Source organism: Miniopterus natalensis, chromosome 13, assembly GCF_054644295.1.
Source record: "Miniopterus natalensis isolate mMinNat1 chromosome 13, mMinNat1.hap1, whole genome shotgun sequence".
Classification (NCBI taxonomy): domain Eukaryota; kingdom Metazoa; phylum Chordata; class Mammalia; order Chiroptera; family Miniopteridae; genus Miniopterus; species Miniopterus natalensis.
Window position 1 is genome coordinate 25,528,186 of NC_142093.1, and position 22,791 is coordinate 25,550,976.

A 22,791-nucleotide genomic window follows, 5' to 3' on the forward strand; every position below is an offset into this window, starting at 1 on the left:
GTTGTAAGTCAATTGCCCGTATATGCAAGGGCTTCTTTCTGGGCTCTAATTTAATTTTGACTGATTATTATCTAAGTACAATGAGCTGTACCAAAGAGTTTTGTTCATATGTCAGTGCCTCTAAATCATTCTGCACATGTTGGGAAAGTGAGAGTCACATTTGGGATATTTTTGTTATTCACATGAAATTACTGTAATAGTGAGATAGAAACGTGGGAAACATTTTTATTCCAACAGGGACAAATTAATCAATTTCTTGGTATAAGTTGCATAGAAAACCTGTTTTCTACAAAATAAAATGACCAAGAGAAAGCTAAAAGGTATATTGAAAGTTAACTTTTCAAATTCCAATATAAAATACTGTCGCATATTAAAAATTTCCATGATTACAAGAAAAAATGTTTCAGGTGCTTTGAATAAAATTAAGAACTAACAAAGATCTTAACCTCTATGTGCCGTTTGACTAAGAGCTGCTTACACAGGCAAAATTATGATAATTTTCAATTCTGAGGCTTTGTTTCTTAAATTTATATTTTAAACAACAGCTAGGCACATTTTAAGAACTGCATCGCTAAGAAGCCATCTGTGCATTTTTATATCGGCCACTTACATTTTGTTAAATCTGTCAGTTGCTAAGCTATGGTTTCTCAACTCACTGGAAGGTAACTCTCAAGACCAAAAGCCACTGTAGTTGTAGGTGAAAATATACCAAATGCCTGATGATGCTTTAATATACATAGAAAGAAAATAAAAGTAGAAAGCAGTTAAGAAGTTGTATCTACATATAGCTACATAAATCCTCCATAAATGTGGAGGGTTTGGTCAATTATCCATATGATACTGTGGCCTGGAGACCACCAAGCGCTGGAGGGCTAACATCACCTTTCACACTGATTAACAAATGGCATTTGGTAAAGGTCTTGCTCCCCACCCTCCACCGTCATACCCTTGCTCATTCTTGGCTGGTTTATTACTGAGAGTACCTGGCAGAGGTAACCACTGTGTATAAAGTTAGCCCAGGACATGTGGGTTGTTCTTAGCCCGGCTTGTACTTCTGTGCTTCAGAACAAGCAGCAGCAGTCAGACTTGAGACCTCAGCTCGCCTTTGAAGTGTTCTTCTCTTCAGTCGGGTATCAATAGCCAAGGGTTTTTTTAAGCCTCAGCACCCTGTGCCAGGTTTTGACTCAGGACTCAGCTCTCTATAATTTTATTTTTCTTCTGCATGTACCAAGTATGCTTAGCATGCTCAGGATGCCTAGTAAATTGTTTCTAAACTTTTAGTTCTAAGTACTCAAGGTTGTCCTTAGTGAAAATTCAATATATATATATATTTTTTTTACCAAGGATGCAAAGATTGTTTAATATTTGCAAAACAATGTGATACATCACATGCACAAAATCAAGGATAAAAATCATCTCAATAGATGCAGAAAAATCATTTATCATTTTGATGTAAGTTTCTTCTATATCTTCTGTACCCACTTTCTTGAGAGTTTTTATCATAAACGGATGTTGAATTTTGACAATATGAAATTTTTAAAAGCTACTACTTTATCTTTTTATTCTTTATTGTATTTCATCTTTTCTAATTGTTGTTAATATTGTCCTTTGGAATTGAATTGTCTCATCTGATTATGACTGGTAAACAGCAACAACACCACTAATAAGTAATCTACATTGAACTTATGTAATATATATATGACGTATTTTTTCTGAACCATTTGAGATTATATTGTGGCACCGAAAGACTCCAGTGTGTAATTATTAAGAACAAAGACAGTTTCTTATATAACTACAGAACAACTATCAAAAGCAAAGAATTAACATTAATGCAATAGTATTATCTAATCTGCAAGCCTTCAGTTTTACCACTTCTTCCCAGAATGGCTTTTATAGTCAGCCTCCCTCAATGAGGATTATAGTCATGTTATTTATTCATTTACATTCATGATGCTAGATACTTAGAGAACACTTTCAATCTAAAAATTGAAGCTTCTCAATTCTATTAATTAATTAAATTTTTTAATTAATTCATTTTATAATTTCATCCATTTTCTCTTCTCTTTCTCTTTCAGAAAATATTATGTTTCAGGTAGATATTGAATCTCTAGAAATAATCCTCTGTAAATAATTTTGACCTCTGTCTTTTTTTATGCCTTTGTTCATCTCTTTATATATTTGTTCTAACTCCTGGAGAATTTACTTAACTTTATTATTTAAGCAATCTATGAAATTGGTTCCACCATATATTTTAATTCCTAAGAATGATTTTTGTTCTATAATTGTCCATTGTCCTATTTTTGTTTTATCTCTGATATTAATTGCAGTTCTTTTTTGAATGTTTTCTGTCACTTTGCTTGCATTTCTTTTTTCCCCACTTTACTTGTTTTTCCTCTGTCTTATATGCTAATGATTTTTTTCTTTGTCCTATGATTCGTTTCTGCTCTTCATACCTAAGAAGGAAACCAAAGCCCTAAACTGTGTGTATGATGAGGATTTTTGAGCAGAGAAATTTCTTGGAGTATGACCATTTAGGGGTGCTGACATTTCATTGATGGACCCAAAATGTCAGAATGTATAAGCAATACTTCTGACGTAATTATATTTTTTAAAGATAATGATCCTCCAATCTTCTGCCTGGGTAGGAGGCTCATTACAAATCTCCTTAAAGATGAGAGAGAGCTGGAGATTATTTCATTACTCATCATAAATGACACAATTATTTTGAAAGAGCAGAAGTTGGTGGAGTATAATCATAAAGCAAGTTTATTGGCACATTTGGATTTCTTGGTGAATCCCCTCACTTGGGACCTGTATTTACATTTACCATAATGCTTCCATATATAATTTTCTAGTAGCTACTTTTACTTCCTCTCTTAAACCCTGTGTTTCTGCCCATCCGAATCCTCTCTTTGGGTCCTATCATCAAGCAAAACCCTGGAGTGGGAGTTTAAAAGGACTCCAGACCTGCCCCATGGTGGGATCCACATGTAGTCCTGATAACACACTGATCTGACTCATCTAAAGACATGCATATTCTTTCCAGTGCAATTATTTATTTTGCTATTTAGTAAAACAAAACAAAACATGGTTCTGGTACCTGTTTCTGTTTCCTGAAAAGTCCAGCAAATACAGTCCAAATTCTCTAGGGAGGTTTCTGGAAGCTTCTTTCAATCAACTTAAGGTGATTGTTAAGCAGGCTCTTTCCTTCTCCCACAAGGAAATACTAGGAAGAAATTTTCTCAGAAAATACACCTCTTTCTTGGCATTTCAAATTTCTTACATATGCTCAAGGTTAAAGCTGAGCTAAGGAGAATAAGCTGCTAGTGTTCTATCCCCTTCCTCCCAGCCTTGTTGAGGTGATCCAGCACCTGGCTATTAGATACAGGGTTTGCTCTAGTTGTCTCAAGCCTCAGACAAAATGGAAATAGAAGCTTGTTTTAAGATCATGTTACCTCCCCCTTTACCTCTTTAATAAGTTATTCATAAAAGAAATGAAAAAAGAGAATGCATGCTGTCTATAAATATTAGAATATTAATATATTCTAATGCTGATTTTTCCCCAAGGCCTTGATTGGGTATTATGACAATTCATTCTTTGATAAACGAATACATGAAAATGTATATGTACATATTATTTATTAATAGAGACGATTACTTTTATAGCCTAAGTGATTTTATTAGTAAACTTACTCCTCAGTCCCTGGAAAGGCCAAGGAACTCATTATTATTAAGTAAGTGTTCTCTTTTTGTTTAAATCTCTGCCCTAATGCCCTGTACTTTTTTGGCCATGAAATCCATGGTATTTTTCAAGCTTGGAAAGGTCCAACAAAAGCAATTTACTGAGTCCACTTCTCCTACTAAATAATAATTTCCTCAGAGATGAGTGAATTAAAAATGAGAAACAAGGTTGGTTATCCACATTTTGTTTTATATTTTGGTAGAGAAATAAGAAATACTTAAATGGCCTTTTGATCTATAACTCCCTTTAATTAGGTGACAAATTCAAGCTGTCTACATGAAACAATGTGTCACCTAAAAAATGCACTTTAACTATAGAAGAAAGAAAAACATATAGGCACTGTACACACACACACATACAAACACATACATGCAAATGTGCAGCCATAAACACACCAAAGATTTAAGTCATGTGAAAGGTATAATTGCAAAGTCAAAAATAAAGGAGAATATATTTTAACAGAATTTTTCATCAGATACAGGTTATAGCTAAAAGAACTACAAATGTTTAATTGGTCAATTTAATAAGAGCCCAATCATTCTATAGTAGTCTTCTTTTTACTCTTCTCTTAACATTTTATCATTTTAAACATTGTATTATTAATGTCCCTGCATTTAATAATCTAATCTCAATTTTTCAAAGAAGAGAATATCCTTTTGGTCAAAAGCAAAATTAACATTGCAAATAAATAGAAATATATATACACCTCATATTTAATTTAATACTTATGAAAATATAGCAATTTGTAAGGTACTATACTTATGTCTTGCTTTAAATCTTATATCAGTGTCTTCCATCTGTCAAAATTTTAAAGCTGCTGAAAGATAAAGGCTCTGTTGCTATGGTAATTATTCCATTACCTAGGTGACAGTGTTCAAATGATGTCATTGTTAAAGTGATCTAAATCATGAAACATTTTTAGTTTTCTTATGGTTAGACAGAGAAAAACTAGCTAATGATACAAAATCAAGAGGGCCAGAAGAATGCTGCTCCTCTTAATAAACAAGGTGCTCAAAATGAGAATTAGAAGGTGAAAGCTCAAATGAATTTCTTCAATTACCTTTGCTTTTAGTAGAGTCAATACCCTCATCAAAATTTTATGAAGCTGAATGAAGAAGATGGTATGTGTAAAGAAACATAAAAAGAAAGCAAAGTTTTTTAGGGGAAAAATGGTAGAGATGGCATTCTATTTAAAATATTTTTTTCTTAATTATATTTCCAGTTGAACCTCATGCTTAATAGTTTCCAAGAAAAAAATGGCATGCACCTTCACCTTGATGTCATGATCTACTTCTTAACCAGAGAGCTGTATACAAAGAGATATAGAGAAAAACATAGAGGAGGAAAGGGAACCAAGAGATTAGGTGGAGAAAACAGCAGAAAACATCAGAAACTGGGTTGATCACTGTTCAGATTATGATGAAAGAGGGATTAGGGAGAAAGAAGAGGTAGCAGGAAAGGTGAGTAAGAGTTTCAAAAGTTTATCAAACTTCAATAGTCCTGGGAGGAGTGAGTGTCTTGTGCCTATGCTGTTTCTGTCTCATTTGGAGGACTTTTAGGTGTTGGCAGAGAGACTCATAGCACACCACTTCCCAGGCTGGCCAAACAGGAGACAGGGAATTTGGCCTTCAAGCTCAGAGGATTCTACAGCCAGCCATGCTCTAATGAGTCCAGGTGAATTACTGCCCACCAAAGTGACATCATACCAACTCCTTTACCATGGGGGTAGAGCATTTCTTCAGAGATCCTTTCTCTCTTTTCTTCTCTTCTGCTGTCCTCTCCTATATATCAGCCTACCCCATTCTCTCATGTAATGAGGGTTGAATTATGAAGCTTGAAGAAAATGAAGATAATCTAGTAGTCTATTTATAGGTAAGGCTAAAAGTCCAGGAGGTTTCTTGACTAGTGCAATGATAAAAACTCAGAGTTGGAAGGAAAACGTACACCGTTTGGTGCTCTAATAGCAATTCAAGTCCTGAACACCTGCTAACCCCCTCTAGCCTCTAGCTCTGACATTTCAATGTAGAAAAATTCACTACAATTACAGGCAAGGCAGTCAATCCCGTTTTGGCCAAGTTGACATCATTCATTCATAAACTTGTGAGAACTTAATGTGTTAGTCTCCACAACATCTGAATTTTTTAATAGGAGGATGGAAGGAGCAAAGTTACTCCCAAAGGTCAGGTGGTAGAACTCCAGACACCACAGACTTGGGCTGGTGTTTGAAGGATGGGCTCGGGGAAGAGGAAACTCTCTCGGAGACCCCACAAGTCACACCACTGTGGGACACTACTCTCTTTATTTATGCATAAGGCTAACTTGGGTTTAATTTGGCACAGATGTGCTTATATACTGTTTACACATGCATTTTCTGACAAGAGTATGAATCAGGCAGAACAGGAAGTGATGATGAGGCATAAGTTCAACCAGGGAAGCAGCAGCTGCTGGGGCGTCACCTCACTTTATGAAAACTGGTAATAGACTCGCTAACTGTAGTGTTTTAGGCAACATGGAAACCATTTCCTCATTAATAATTAGTCTTTATTCAATTAACAGCTTCATGTGTATTATTCTTGGTATGTAATACAGGACTTGACATTGGACCTAGAAGACAGTTACTATAGGAAAATGTGTTGTGTGAACGATACTACTTTACAATGCTTGGTAGTTTCAAATTCTAACAGGTTTCTTTTTTTCTGCAAGGGATGGGGGAGAACATATAAAGACTGGAATGTAAATGTCTAAAACCCAAAATAACCTGTCAGATTGAACCACCACCATCATAAATCAAGCTTATTAACAGCATCTGATAAAGCTTATCTGCTTCATATCACCAGGGAGGCACTTACTAGCAGGGCCTTTGCAGATAGAATTTCCAGTAGATACCATCACTGGAACTCAGTGAAGTAGCCATCCACGAAAACAGCTTGCAGCCATAGCTTCCGTAGCATAATTACAGAAATGATTACAGCAGCAAATATTAAAAACAGTGCAGTTATACATAATTTCTACAACAGGCAATCTAATCTACCAGCAGTAAAAACAGTAATAAGAGCATTGCCCAGTGATGTGACAAAGCAATTTGCAGTCAAGATGCCTAACAATAACATAAGTCTTCTTATAGCTGGATTCATTGTTAATATGGTTTGCTTAGCATCCTGCTTGAGGGAGCTTAATTAAGACTGGGGGATAACCATGTTAGCTAATGTGTGATGCTAATAGACTTTTCACACAAAATAATATGATTTCTGGCTTCCCTGAAAAGCTACAGCTTTGGCAAAGGCCATCCATGGAGGACAATGAAGTCTCAGAAGGGAGGTACCACTTGCTTCAGCCAGAGAGAGAAATTGTCCATTTACGTCAACATGATCTAGTTCCTTCTTCCTTTGAATCCCCATTTCCCTACCTTGCACTTTATGCTCCTCTCAGCGTTCACCTGTCTCTACTTATTCTACTTATTTGTATCCATACCAGTGTCCCCCTATTAGAGTTTAAGCTCTTGGATGGAAGGAACTAGAACTGATCCATGCTCTTAATTGCTCCCTCCCCAGAGAGTCCGTCACTCTGCAAAGTACAAAGTAAATGCTACCCATGTTTGTCGAATTAAATTGATGAACCTGAGATCTCAAGTTATACAACATAAATCAAATATTACTCTGAAACATCACACAAAGAAAACATAATCTATAATATCCAAACCCTGATGGGATTGGGTTTGTTCATTTAAAGTAGTCATTCTCATCCCCTCTGCTTATTGTACCACCTGTAAGGCTTTAAGGAAATCCTAGTTATTAGGTACCAGTCCAGACCATTTAAATCAGAATTTCTAAGAGTGGGATCTGGGTGTAAGGATTTTTAAAACTGCCCCAGAAGAAACCAGGGTTGAGACTCACTGATCCAAAAGGTATGAAAAAACACACACTGAAAGTGTGAGCATGGAAAATATCCCATTTATTAGGGGTGAAGAAATAACTTCCTTTGCTGGGTGTCTTTGGACATGTGCTTCATTCTCTGGGCCTCATTTAGTTCCACTGTAAAATGGAGTTAATTATATATACAGTAATCCCTGAACTATTTTTTATAACAAAATCATAACACCAACATCAACACCACCAGGCCAGTGCCCACTGCAGGCTTACGGAGTCACAGTCCCCAATGATGGGGACCAGAAGTTTGTAGTTTTCAAAATTCTCCAAGTCATCACTGTTCTTTGAACAAGAATGATGGGACAGAATGACCTTGTGGTTTGCTCTCAGAATACAAGATAAGCAATAGAAAGGCAAAGTGTTTTCAAAAAGCAATGTAGTCCAGATCTTGATAGCTAAATGTCATTCTCCAACACAAGGAACCAGGACTCCTTGGAGAAATGGTGAATTCTAAGGCAGGGGAAGAGATTATACAAATGAACTTTTGGCATCTTATAAGGCCAGAAAATAATGAAGTTTTCAAAAAGCAAAAAAATAGGGCATTCCAAAGAGAGCAGGAAGCCAACCTGGATGAGTCCCCAACGGCCAAAAGTGAAACAATCTGAGCAATAAAATAGATTTGGATTATAACCCAAAGTATAAAGTAAATATCCATGAGTCCATACTGATATAAATATTTGAATGAATAAATGAATAAATATTTGAATGAATGAAAGAGGGAAAAGGACAGAGCTCCCTTAGGGAAAAATTCAAACTAATTTCTGTAGGTATTTTCTCCACTAGAAGGTAGAACATCCCTCCCTCTACCTTGGGTGTGGGCTGCATTTAGTGACTTCTTCCAAAGAACAGAGTATGGAGAGGAAAAATAATCACTTTACAGTGGAGAATCCTGGCAGACACCACGTTAACCAAGGGATTAGTCATGTTGCTATGATGTATTCTCCGGTAGGATGCCAGCAAAAGGGCACTTAATCTCTGTGGTCTTCCTCCCCTAGCCTATAAGCCCAGTTAAATCATGAGAGAAAAATAACAGAAAACCTAAATTGAAGGACATTCTAAAAAATACTTGACCAATACTACTAATAGCCAAGGTCATGAAAAACAGAAGAGACGAGAGACTGCCACAGAGCAGAGGGGAGATGACGACTAAATGCAGGATGGTGTCTTAAATCACATCCCGGAGAAACTGGTGAAATCTGAATAAAGCCTATAGTTTAGTTAGTAGTAAGACACTGGTGTAAATTTTTTTCCACAAATATATCATGGTTAATGTAAGGTAGTAACATTAGGGAAACTGGGTGATTGATATATGGGACCTCTCTGCACTATCTTTGAAACTCATATAAATCTAAAAAATATTCAAAAGTAAAAAATAAGAAATAAAAAAATTAAAATGTACACAAAGAAGTAAAGCAAATGTAGGCATGAAAAAATATGATTATAAAACGTTATTATCATTTGATTAAAGATCTTTAAAATGTTTTGAGACATAAAATCTTTGCTGCTCTTTCTTTGTTACTTGGTCAAGAATTAAATATATCTTATATAAACATATAAACATATAAATATTTAATATAGTACATATTCAAGTTTTAAAAAGAATAACTTGCACTTATTAAATCAGTCTGGACGTAAAACCACCAGCTTAAATTAGCACAGTGTACATTGTGCTTGATGTGGCAAGCGTGTCTCCCTGCGTTATTTCCCAGGAGCCATTTAGCCATTTCCTCATTTAAAAAATAAACCCTATCAGGTGCATCTAATTAAGGGCCAAAAGCATGTCAGTTCTGGGCGAACTCGCCATATGGCTGCAGTGTGCCGAGAATACTTCACAATGATTTACACAATACGTTTTTCCTGAGGCCTGAATCCCACCTGAGAGGAGAACAAGGCCCATGCTTACTAGTAAAGTTTAGTATCCTTTCTTATTTTATTTTACAAAGTTAAAATTTCTCCCAACAAAAAGGACATCTCTTAGCTAAAGATATAATGCTGAAATAAATACAAATTAGAAATTCCAGTGGCCAATTTTTGCTGGTTTTATTTCCTAAATATTTTTGGAAAGTAGCCTTTTCACTCTTTCTATTTGTATCCAATCTCAAGCCTTTTAACAGGTCTCTTGCCCCCTAGTCTGCTCTGCTTCTTTCCTCTGTCTCTCATCCACCCATTTCACTCTACCCCGAGTGGTCTGTTCTAAGGTGCAAATATGACATTGCCATTTCCCTCAGGATAACCCTCTTGTGTCTATCTACTAATTATCTGTTGAGCCCAAACTTCTCGGCATGGCACAGCAATTTTTCATGGTATGATCCCCACTAACTCTTTAGAGACTGTGAAAGGGAAACAGCAGGCGTTCTTATCATAAGTTACACTCTCAATGACTAAAGTACCTATTTTCTATACACAACATGCAGCCATATGCTTGTCTTCTCTCTGGTGGTTTCCTTTCCTTTCCCCCTTCTTTAACTGGTAAATCCCTAATTATATTTCAGGGGTCACTGGAGGTCCTCACTTCTATGAGGTTTTCCTTAACAATACTTTCCCAGCCATCCTCCTCCATCCACAAGCATTGCCTCATTTTTCAGCTTCGATGTCATCTTGGATGTACCACTATTCCTAACACTCATCACACCACTGCCTTTTATTCTGCAGTGTACAAGTGTCTTTCTTTCCAGTTGACAGTAAGTGTCTATCCTACTCATCTTTGTATCCCCAGGGAAGAACATGGGGCCTGGTATACAGAAGAGGCTAAAAATTTTATTGAGCTGCTCTAAACAGAAATTCCTGCTCATTTAAATTAAAATAAATATTTTATTTCCCAAGGGACCCTCTAATTACCTAGAATCACTATGTATCTGCAGGGCTAAATTTAAGCATTTCCCCCTCTTCATACATCGTCTCTGTAAAAAACAATGGCTCAAACTTGCATCACCTGCCAACTTTTTCCACTTAGTGTCAATCTCACATTTTCCTTTCTACCTGAATGTCCGAGAGGAATTTGAAATAAATCCATTTTTATAACCCTTTTTCTCCTTCTTCCATCGTTCTTGATTAAACGAGATCTCCATTCATTTATAATCTAGGCTGTTATGTTATGAACGGAGAGTAACCAAGGAAGACCAATTTCTGACCTCAGGGAGCTTGTAGTGTACTAATGAAGGGAACCATACACAAAGTGATGGAGCGAAGGACCAGATGCACCTGGGGCACAGGGGCAGCGCTCCTAAATCATGGAAGGTTTCCCTGAGAAGGTGGCATTTATGCTGGGATTTGAAGGGTCAGTAGAAGTTACCTGGCTGAGGAAGGAGGTGAAGGGCAACACAGGTGGAGAGAGAGGCATCGGAGAAAAGGCAACAAATGAAAGTAGTGGTGGCAGGAGGTAGTCCCCTATATTTAGAGATCTTGAAGCAGCTCCTGTGCATGGGATGAAGGGTGCAAATGAGGTTGTACAGGGATATTAGGTCAGAGAAAAATCTTCAAGGCCCTTGTATTTGAATTTTAAGCTGGCAGCAATCAGGAGGTATTGAATAATTATAATCACATTTATGTATTGCAAAGGTCTCTGCAGATGCTAAGATGGTAAAGGAGAGGAGAGGAGTGGCAGAGAGAAGAAGACAAGTTATCCAGGCAAGAAGGGATTAGGGCACGAATAAAAGATGTGACAATGGATATAGAAAGTAGGAGAACCATGCAAAGATAGAATTTAGAGCACTGGTGACCAGTGAGTGAGGACATGGAAGGTGATTGGGATGATTCCCCAATTTCTAATGTGGACAGCAGGGCCAATGTTGATGCTATTTCAAAGATGGGGATACTGAAGGAGGAGCAAGTCTGAGGAAGAAGACAACATTAGGTATAAACATGTTTGGATTAAGAACCCCTCTGGGCATTTAAGTAGAAAAGGCAGCTGGATGCTTTCTAGTGTTGGCCAAGTGGTCTAATTGTAAATAACACATTCAGAAGCTACATATTTCGGTAAGATCCCCAAAGTGGAAAAAAAAAGCGCAGGGAGCTAAGGTTGAAGACCTGATTAATACCGAGACTCAAGGAAAGAGGAACCCTCAATAATTAGTGAGAAGGCATAAGCAGAAGGTAAGAGAAACCCAGGAGAGAGTAGTAGAATGGTATCAAAAATATAAATATAAGTAACAATTTTGAAAATGGAAGACATGTGTATTCAGAGACCACAGAGAAGTTAAATAATTAAGATTAAAACTATTCTTCACTGACATGATATTTTTAACTATTTGCTTGGTTCCTATAAAAAACTTACAGGTACTATTCAAATTTGGATATTTGCCTTATTTGGTATGTATAATGGTCCTCATGACTAAAGAAGGAATTAATGTCATTACTTTTGTCAACTCACTATAATCTGAAAGACTGGGTCATCAGAAATGCTTAGTAGTCCCAGTGCCAGTATGTGAGAAATCACATAATTCTAAATTCTGATTCCTATATATTATTTATTAGGAAAAGTCTCTGCAGAGGCCAAGAGGGAGACTTACACAGTTCAGAACATTCTAATACTAAGATATGCTCCCACTCCTTTTTTACAACCCAAGTTCAGTCAGGAAGTCTGCATTCTAGATCTAAAGATGTTACTAACTAGTTGTGTACTAGGGAAATCACTTACTTTCTTTGGACATTTGTCTTAATGGATAAATTTATGGGATTGGACTCTTCTGATGTGAATAGACTGAGATAAATCATGGTCTGGAAGAGCTAATCCATGCTTCTTTACTGATCTTTTATGCTGAATTTTTACCAGGTACACATTTTTTCTTAGAGTTTACTTCTCCCTGTTGGTGGGAATGGGCCTTTTTGCCAATACCTTTTACCCTGCATACCTCCTAAATGCCCGTTTCACTTTCACTTCACTCTTCTTTCTACTCGATGTGTTAGGCAGAGCTCCTTCTTCCTCTGTACTTCCAAAATATATTTTGCAAACCTCTATTAAAGCAGTTAATTACATTTTACAATAATTATAAGACAATGTGGTCATTGAGGCAAATACTTTATATTTGAGTATCCCAAACATATAGCACACATCTGACACCAACTGGTGTTTAGTATACATATAGGAATTATTCACACAAAGGAGTCAGATGGTATCTTGTGTTCAGCAGGGAAAGCAATGTGTAGCTCTGTTTGCCCCAAACTCTGAATGAAATTGAAGATCTATGGATTTCTCATTGTGTACAGATTGACAAGAGCTCTCATGGCTCATAACTCTATAAATGCTTTCCAAAGGAGCTTCATTGGGAAGTTCTATTTAATTAAATGACGAGGAGGAATCACTGGCAATGAAATCCTGGAGGGCAGCCAGTCTATCCACTTTGAAGCAATGCGTATTAAAGTATAACTCTTCTTGGTAGGATCTATGGGGAGATTGATGATAACAGAATACCTTAACAATTGCTGCTGATGGGCTCAAAGGCAGCAGGAAAGAGGCTTTATTAAGTGCCTGCTACAACAGAATTGCAAACAGGGCAGAGCCACCATGCATACAGAGAGCAGTAGTAGGAAGCTACTTACTTAGGGTAAGTCTGAAAGGCACAAAGACAAAGCCTGAGTCTCAAAATGAGATCTGCCAGGCTAAGCCAAACCAGCCTTGGCATACATGTGGTATTTTGAGAGCACTCATTTTGAGTCAGTTCCACAGGATTTTAGCTGGTGGATGGACACTTCTTTGTATCATAGTACTGTGTGTTGCTGTGCCAGAATCTAGCTGCTAATAAGTGTTTATGGATGGTGATATATTGATGCATTTTATAACCCATTATATAAATGGATAATTACCTTTACTCCTTTATCTACAGTGTTATGTTCAAATAAACAATAAGACACTGAATAGATGTGCTATGTGAGATTGTAAACTGTAAAATAGATTTAAAAATAAAGATATTACTAACATCTAATTTTTTATCCTTCTATCAATTAGAACTTTATTTAGCAATAAACTAAAACAATCTGACCTTATTTGTTCTCATAAATATTATCATTTATCTCAGGGATATTATGGCTTTAATTGGAAATCAGTTATAAATGTCTAGTTCTTCAAATATTTGTAACTAAATATGGCAGATTTAGCTCCCACTTATAAGAGGCATTCTCTTTAATCAAACTATCAGTTGATCTTCCTTTTAGAGAGAATTTGTAATGATGATAATGGGAGTTTCTATAAAAATCTTTAAAACATGAAACATCATTATAACAATAAAATCAATATGGAAGTAAACACAGTCAAATCATTTAATATATATTGCGCATCTACCATATGCAAAAGACCATGTAAATACAGGAAAAACATAAGAATATCAAGATATTACATGACTTCAATATTTAGTAAGGAAGAAAAGGCTGAAGATATAATAACTGTGGTGCAAGATAGAATGGAATGTATGTACTATGAGCTGCAACATTTTGCTAAATGAATAAAGTGTAGTCAACTTACAGTGATTATTTGAAATGGTATAATTAAGAATTAGGTCACCATTACTAGTTGAGCAACTTTTTTCAAAGCAATGTACAAGGTTCTATGGTGAAATATAAACAAGAGATAAGACTTGCTTTTCTCCTTCAGAGAGAAGTTTATCTCATAAAGACCATTTTAATAAATAGAATCCCCCAAAAGTAGCCTTGATGCTCTAGAATTCCAGAAAATGGTGGACAGATGCTATTTAGAATTTAAACAAAATTCATTGAATATTATTTAAATTAGGCATCATACTAATTTCCAGAGTACTACCCCTGAAACATGTACCATGTACAAGCAGTAAAAGGGGAAAAATTTAAGAAAATATCATTTGACATAGGAAGTAGTAAATACGTGAAACTTGGAACTCTGGATATGAGTTGAAAATAGGAATGAATGCAAAAAGGATTTAGCCTCATTTACTGGAGCGGCATGCTGTACAGGCATATGGCGATAGCATGAGATTCAGTTCAGGGATCACTGCTTATCATTACTCTCCACTTTCCTGCATCTGAAGCCACACTTTGTGAAGAAAAGTACCACCCAGTCTAACATACTTGCCCTTTGATTCTAAAGTTCCATAGAAGTTCAGCACTAAAGCTCAAACAAGGAACATTTTCTGTTTATTACTTTCAAAAAATAGTGACAATTCAACCTCTTCCTAAGAGCTACTCAGCTATAGAAAAAGACCATTTCAGACCAGGGGAATAATAATTACTACTTCTAATCTTTTGACAGCACTGCCTGCAGCTAAAATGAGTGGCAGAACTCACTTTCTGGGTACAAGGTAGGAGGTTCTCATACCTGTCTATACTCAAGCTGTGCTACTTGACAACCCAAGATCTTGAAGCAACTTGGAAAAATATATTCAGTAAAGATGTTTTTCTATATGATATGAAACACCCAGGAGCTACAAAATATCATAAAATTAAGTTCATTTTTCAAAGTGTGGACCCCTGCCTTTCAATCTCAGAATCATTTGGGGGACTTGCTAAAAATACTTGTTTCTAAGTTTCATTCATTTCTATTAAATCAGACATTCCAAAGGTAGAGACCAAGAACCTGAACTTAATCTGCTTCATGTATGTAAATTTGAGAATCACTTATCTAAGTTGAGGATGTCCCATGGAAAGATCAAAAACACACAGAAAACATTTGAGAAATTCAAATAGTGTTGATAACTAAGGATATCATATATTCTATGCCAATAGCAAACAGTTAACATTTTTTGAGTATCTACTATATGTACAGCACTGTTCATATAGAAGCAACCCTCTAATTATATAGCAGATAAACCAAATTGAGAAGGGCTTCCCAGGAGACTCACGCTTATGAAACAGAAGCATTATCAGACTGAAGGTGCATAATAGCTGGCTTCCACACATAAACATGGTTAATTACTATCAGAGCCTTGGATCCTTGCAGATGAAAAGAGAATCTGGCAATAATCCAATACTTCACACACGCTGCCTATGAGACAGCCAGAGGTTGCCTGCCAGGACTCATTTCTGTCTCATCAACAACTTACTTTTTACATCCATTCTGGAGCCATCAACTCCTAGAGGTGATATTTGACTGTGGCCTGCTAGGGATTCTGTGGCTGAGTCATAAAGAATATATGGAGCATTTAATTGTGACACTTACACTGTTTACAAACTACTTTTGAAAAAAAAGAATTTCAAACTATTTCAAACTATCCATGAATAAATTTCCACCATGACACTCTGAAAAACAGGAAATGGGAACAGGTGAACACATCACGCTTCAGCAAAGCCACACTGGGTAAATGCTTTCTGGACAATGGACATTTAAGGAGAGCCTGTGAACACCAACTTGTTCGTGAATTTAAGATCTAAAAGGTGTTTCTGAGGCACTCAGGTGACTAAGTTATAAGAATCAAAGAGAATACATTCACTCTAAAGTTTGGAATAGAGCCTGCATGCATATAGATGTGTTTGTTCTTCAATCAAGAGTGAGAGAAAATAAGAACAGCAACAACACGGAGCATGTAAAAGATTTTATAATAACAACGGAAGTTATAGGGGATAAGTATGCTAGAGAAAAGTATCATGCAGGAAGCAAGAGACAATTTTAGACTGCATGTGCTTTGTGTTCTCAATGAAATAGAGGAAAAATACAGTCTAATAAATAAGACACAAAACGTAAATTAAAATGGAGTTGTCAGAGATAAGAAAATAATGTAGGAAAGCCAAAAGCACAAAGGGAGAGTTAAAATTTTGTATTGGGTATATTAAGAGGAAATTGCTTTATGAGAGGCAATAAATCAATAAAGAAAATTTCAGTTAATCTTTGAAGAAAATAGGGGGGAAAACAGTTTAGAAACATATTTGTGGAATAAACACATTCCTCTCAGTCTTTGAGAGGTCAATTGCACCAAACATAAATAAGGGAAAATAAATGGGTGCAAGCGATAATGAGAGATCTTTTACTTTGCATTTATCTTAACTTGCCATACAGTGGGGTCAGCAAACATCTAATTCTGGATTAACAAGTGGTTTTGTAAATAAAGTTTTGTTAGGATACAGCCTTACTCACCCATTTACCTATTGTCTATGGCTACGTGCATATTACAGCAGCAGACCTGAGTATCTGTGATACAGACCATATGACCACAAAGCCAAAACTATTTTCTATCTGATTCTTTTTAGGAAATGGTTGTTGACTCCTACCCTAGACAACCAAATACATAGAAATGTTACTAAAGCAGCAGATTCCTGAGTTTTCATGGCTTTTATGTCATTCTCTGTCATATGCATGTCTTACAAAGGCATCTAAGATATTTGGTTCCTCTTTCTCACCAGCTCCAGTCAGCATGATATTACCAATGTAGTGAAAAAGCATAATGTCCTTCCCTATGGTAGCAAAGATTCCCCTGAATCTGATGATCGTGTAGAATGGGAGAGTTGGCATAGCTCTGAGCTAAAAAGTGCAGATAAACTGCTATTTCTGACAAAAAAAAATAACCTCATTAAAAAATGGACAGAGCACTTCAAATGCCATTTCTCCAAAGAAGACATACAAATGGCCAAAAGTTATATGAAAAGATGCCAAGCATTACAAATTACCAGGGAAATGCAAATAGAAAATACAATGAGATATCACCTCATACATGTTAGGATGGCCATTATAGAAAAACAGAAAACAAAGCAAAAACAGAAAATAAGTGTTGGTATGTGGAGATATCAGAACTCTTGTGCACTGCTGGTAGGAATGTAAAATGGTGTCGTCAGTATGGAAAATATTATGAGGAGTGCTCAAAAAAAAACACAAAAAAAAAACCACAAAAAACTACTACATGATTCAGCAACCTGACTTATGAGTATTTACCCAAAATAATTGAGATCAGGATTTTGAAGGGGTATCTGCATGCCCATGTTCATTGCAGACTTACTTACAATAACCAAGTGGTGGAAACAACCTAAGTGTCCATTGAAGAATGAATGAATAAAGAGAATGTGTGATATACAGGCAATGGGATATTATCCTGCCTTGAAGAAGAAGGGAATCCTGTTATAATCCACAACGTGGATGAACCTTGAGAACATTATGTTGAATGAAATGAGCCAGTCACAGGAGGACAGATAATGTATGATTCCACTTATATTAATTATCCAAAGTAGTCAAACTCATAGGAGCAGAAAGAATGGTGGCTGCCAGGGGCTGGGGGAAGGGGGAAACAGAGTTGCTGTTCAATGGGTATAAAGTTTAGTCATGCAAAATGAAGATGTCCCAGTGTACGTATAGTTAACTGTACTGTGTACTTAAACTTTTTTTAAGAGTGTAGAGTTCATGTTGTGTGTTTTGTACCACATAAAAAAAAAGTGTGGAGCCTATGCTTCGCAGTTCTGTTGACTACTGTTAATTGTTGCCCAATGTGGAGTAAGAGGTGTGGGGTATGGGGTAGTAAAGGGTATTTTCACTTTTTCCTCTATACACAATGTTGTTTTCTTAAATTTTGGAAAATAAACATGCATTCATGTGTTACGTTTGTAATATAGAAATAAAACAAAATGGTCCCAGTTTTTTTAAAAAGATGGGTTACTTCCCATTATTTTACTTGGCTCTTTCTAGCATAGCAGCCTTTTGTCCTTAGGTCAGTGAGACAGCATGGGGATTATCCTCATGGATGGGTATGTTTTGAATACACCAAGGAATTGAAGAAATGACTATCAGGTGCTTTGCAAACTCACTGGGTCCACTGTATAATGAATTTAGGACAAAGTTTTGCTTATTTTCTGACTCCCATAAGTATCCTCTCTGATTGGTAGGCCAGAGAAGTACTTCAGTTTTCCAAGAATTACCTCAGTTCAGAATCACCATCTGATCCTAGAAAAGTCTATTTCCCTCTTCCTTTGGTCCAGTCAGCTTGGTAAATAATTGCAGGTCTTTTAGCACAAAGATAGAAAGAAAATTACTGGATATACCCATGACAAGAAGATCCAGTGTCCTCTTTGTGCACAATATTTCATGCCTATGAATTAGGTCAGGTCTTAGAATTCAGTGAAAGCTATGATTCTTTATTGTGGAGCAAAACTGTTCTCTTTTCACCAGATTTTTAATTTTTTCTTATATACATAATAAAGGATTACATTTGTTAATTTAATAATGTTAAACCAATTATCACTCATAATAAATTATTATATTTATCATACCTTGCTAATATTTATTTTAATCTGTGTTCACAAGTGAAATTGGTTGTAGGTTTTAGTCACAAAATGATTTTGTCAGTTTCGGGACCTAGATAATGGAACCAAAGCTTTGGTATATGACTCGAGTAGTTTACTTCTTTATTTATTCTTTAGAAGAGATTTTATAGATTTTGATTTTTTTCTTAACTATTTGACAGAACTCTCCAAGGGAATCCACCTATTCTTTGTGCAAATATTTTTGACTAATACATTTTTTTTTTTTTACTGGTTATAGAACTATGAAGTTTTCCATTTCTTGAATTAATGTCAGTGATGTTAATTTTTCTAAGAATCTGGTCATTGCCTCTGAGTTTGCAATGTATTAGAATGACATTTTTCATAATATGTTCTTACTGCCTCTTAATATATGCAACATCTTTTATGTCAAGTACTAAATTCTCATCTTTTGTCATGTTTCTCTTCTCTGCCACACTAAATTTTACCAGAGGTTTGTCAATATTATTAGTCATTTATAAGAAATGACATTTGACTTCATTAATATTCTCTATTATTTTAGGTTATTTTCTTTTTAATACATTCCTCTTCTTATTTTTATTATTTCCTTCTTTCTCTGTATTCATTTTGAATGTCTGGATAGTTATTGAGAAAGATATAAATATCTCTATTTTTTAATTTCCTCTGTTGCTAACATTTATAAATTTGTATAACACAGATGGTACCTAGAAGAGCAATGCGAACCTTAAAAAAATAACCACAACAACAAGTAACCTAAAATATGTGGCTCTCTTTTTGTGATTGTTAGCAGTCAGCAAGGAAAGGCAAGCTGCCCAGGGCCAGACTTTTGTTAGGCAGACAAGTATTTCATTACACAGACATACATTTTGTTACACCGTTGGCTGAGATACCTTGAAAAGTAGACCTGCAATTAGAGTTTATAACTAGAGTGGAATTGTCTGGAAAACCTGAGAATATTGCTTTGTGTTAGCTTCTTTTTGTTGATTCATTTATGTTTTCAGTGTGAACAGTGATATTGCAACGTAGGCCAGTTAGACTGAGAGGCTCTGAAGAGGCAGCCTTAGCAGATAAAACTGCAGCCTTAAGTCTTTCCCAAGCAGTTCCTATGAAGAGTTTTTAGCCAGATAACGAAAGTAAACTCACATTAAGATACGTAAACATATGTAAAAATCAGATTGAGATGTGAGCTCCCAGTCTTTTAAAGGTAGAGTCAAAGGGGCCACTAAATTAAAGACCAGTACATTTAAGTATAAAAATATACCTTTGATGAGATTTTTGCTTATAATTACTTGCAGACAACTGACTAGAAACCTACTACAATTTTTTTAAGGAATTGTATTTCCAAATAAACACAAACCACCTCACAAGCTTGTCATTTTTCTGACCTTAAAGCAAAACTCTGGCCCCAAACCTGTACTGTCAAAATGCGAACTACACAAGCAACCCAGCTTCTAAAAAGAACATATTTTCTCATGTTTTGATTATGAAGGATAAAGAAAGGCTCCCAAAGAACAAAACCCGGGACTACGGTGACAATATCCAGAGGGCTTTATGATGTGCTGCCATATGGGTTAACCATGGAACTTAATTCCGTGACAAAACAGATTTTCACCCCTCTTGCCCAATGGGATTTGATGACTGCTCTGAATTTCTCATGCTTCCAGAAAAGAGTTTTAAATGCATCTGTGCTATTCTCATTCCACCATTTTATGTTGCTGTAGAGGAGGGACAAAGACATTTCATTTCATGTTTTAATATCCTGAACAAGCTGAGCCACATCAGGGAGGAACTGTCTCCCTTGGAATAGACCCTCCCTCTACATGACAGACAATTCCAAAGTTAAATTCAGTTCAGAGTTCATCTCCAGGCGATGCGTGGTCCTCCCCCTCAGGTCTTGGTGTGGCTCCTGAGGTTGTGGTTTGGTGTGTAGGAAGAAGGGATTTGAGTTTTTAGGGGAGGGATAAGTAGTGGACTGTGGCAAGGACTGAGAGGTGCCATTCAGCTACCCACCCTCCCTTCTGCAGTGAGAGAACTTCAGTAGCATGTGGCTGCGCACCTATATAGACAATTGCAAGACTCCCTTGCATGGACTGGGCCTCTGCCCTGGCCAGTGGCTATAAGTCAAAGTAATCATAACTGCTGAGGTTGTGCGTGTAAAAGAAGTAGCATGTCTGCCCCTTTCCTTTCCCCATTACCTTTCCCTCTGGTTGGCTAAATGTGAACTGACTTAGCAGGAGCAGAGGCGAAGTTATCTAAGATTGGCGGATATCTAATAAGGCTGATTTAGCAACACTAACTAAAGCCCTTGGTTTCTGACGCAGTGAAACCTTCGTGTAAGCCCTAGACTAGTTATTGTTGGACTACGACGTGAGAGATGCACGAACTCCTATTTTGGTCTTCATTACAAGAAATGAATCTATATCCTAATTGGTATGATGCTAATGGCAGTAATTACGATGTCTGTGTGTATGTAACTGAAAACGTTTCCACTGTTCTTTCCACACATTTAGAATCTTATTATTTAAATTTTGAACAGCATTTTAAGGGATTAAGGGATTCCTGAAGAAAATCCCTGCTCCCTTTTGATGTGAAACAGATACAATGTTAAAAACCCCAAGAACACATCCTGGAGTAATTTCCGTCCACTGCGTTTCTTTTACCACATTAACAGTCCCCCACCCTGTTTGAGGCTCTATTTCAGTGGTTATTGTAGTTATTGTTTTCTGCCTTATCTCCATTAATTTAGTAAAATCTCTAGGCTCTTCGTGGTACTGAATATGATAAATCACATTATAGTCAAGCTATCTGGGAACCAACCCCTGGCATTTAAGATAAAGTCTGCAGCAAAGCTCTTTCCTCATCTACCACTAATCTTTGTGCCTTCTTCAGTCAATGACTAGTTGGAAATAATATTACTTTGGTGTTGAGATTCCAGAGGATACATAAATTCAAAGTGTAATGTTTGATAAAAATAAATTTTATCAGGAAAATGAGAAAGTGTCTGCACAGAATAAACCTTGGGCAGCTATAGAACAATAGTCTGGGTATTTAGCGGGAGGGTGAATACTTAGATGACTGTATTAGGCCAGCAGAAAAAAACACCTTATTTTTTTCTTTTCGGATTCTGTATAAGATGTAGAATTTCAAAATCCTTGACCTCCAAAGCCCTCCCAAATGCGTCTTAATAACTGATGATTTTCTGTGGTTTATTCTCTGCTTCCAAGAACATTTGTACTCTTTAGGTAGATGAACAAACTGAGTTATAAGACATGTACAAGGTCATTTTGGGGGCCACTAATGGAACTTGGACTGAATTTTTGAACTCTTTCTCAAAGCAGTTTAATTCAATTTTCACCACACTGTACATGCCAGACAATTTTCAATGCTATATATGAAATGTTATTTTGCATGACTCTCTGGCTTTCACATTTCTCTTATTCTGTCTTTAGTTGGCTGTGTTTTTCTCTCTTTCCCACCCAAGTCTGACCTTTGGCATCATATATCTAGCCCTTAGGTTGTGTGTGTGCATTGTACAGCTTTTCACATTTTTTTTTGTTTTGTTTTTGTTGATTTATGTAATAATTTTAAGGGGCTATTTGTGTGTGATAAATTAATGGTAATTAAAATGAAGTGTTCAATTCTATTTAAATGAAGTGAAAACTCGTATCATAGCCAATCATCTGGCTATAGATTGGATAATATTAAAGTACCAATTCTCTTTTTTCTGGGCGTGCAGCAATAGATCCTTCATGTCTTTTGCCATCATAATTTTCCAGGATTTGGCTACTCTGAAAAAGTAGCATGATAATAGGCTTCTCTTTATTCTTTCCCTAAATTAAGCTTTTCTTCTCCATAGTTTCAAGGAAAAGAGAGTTTGATTTTTCCCAGCTCTTTTCCATCAATGCTTGAGGAAAGACATGCGTTCTTAAAAACACCAGTTAAACCAGAAAGCAAAGACTT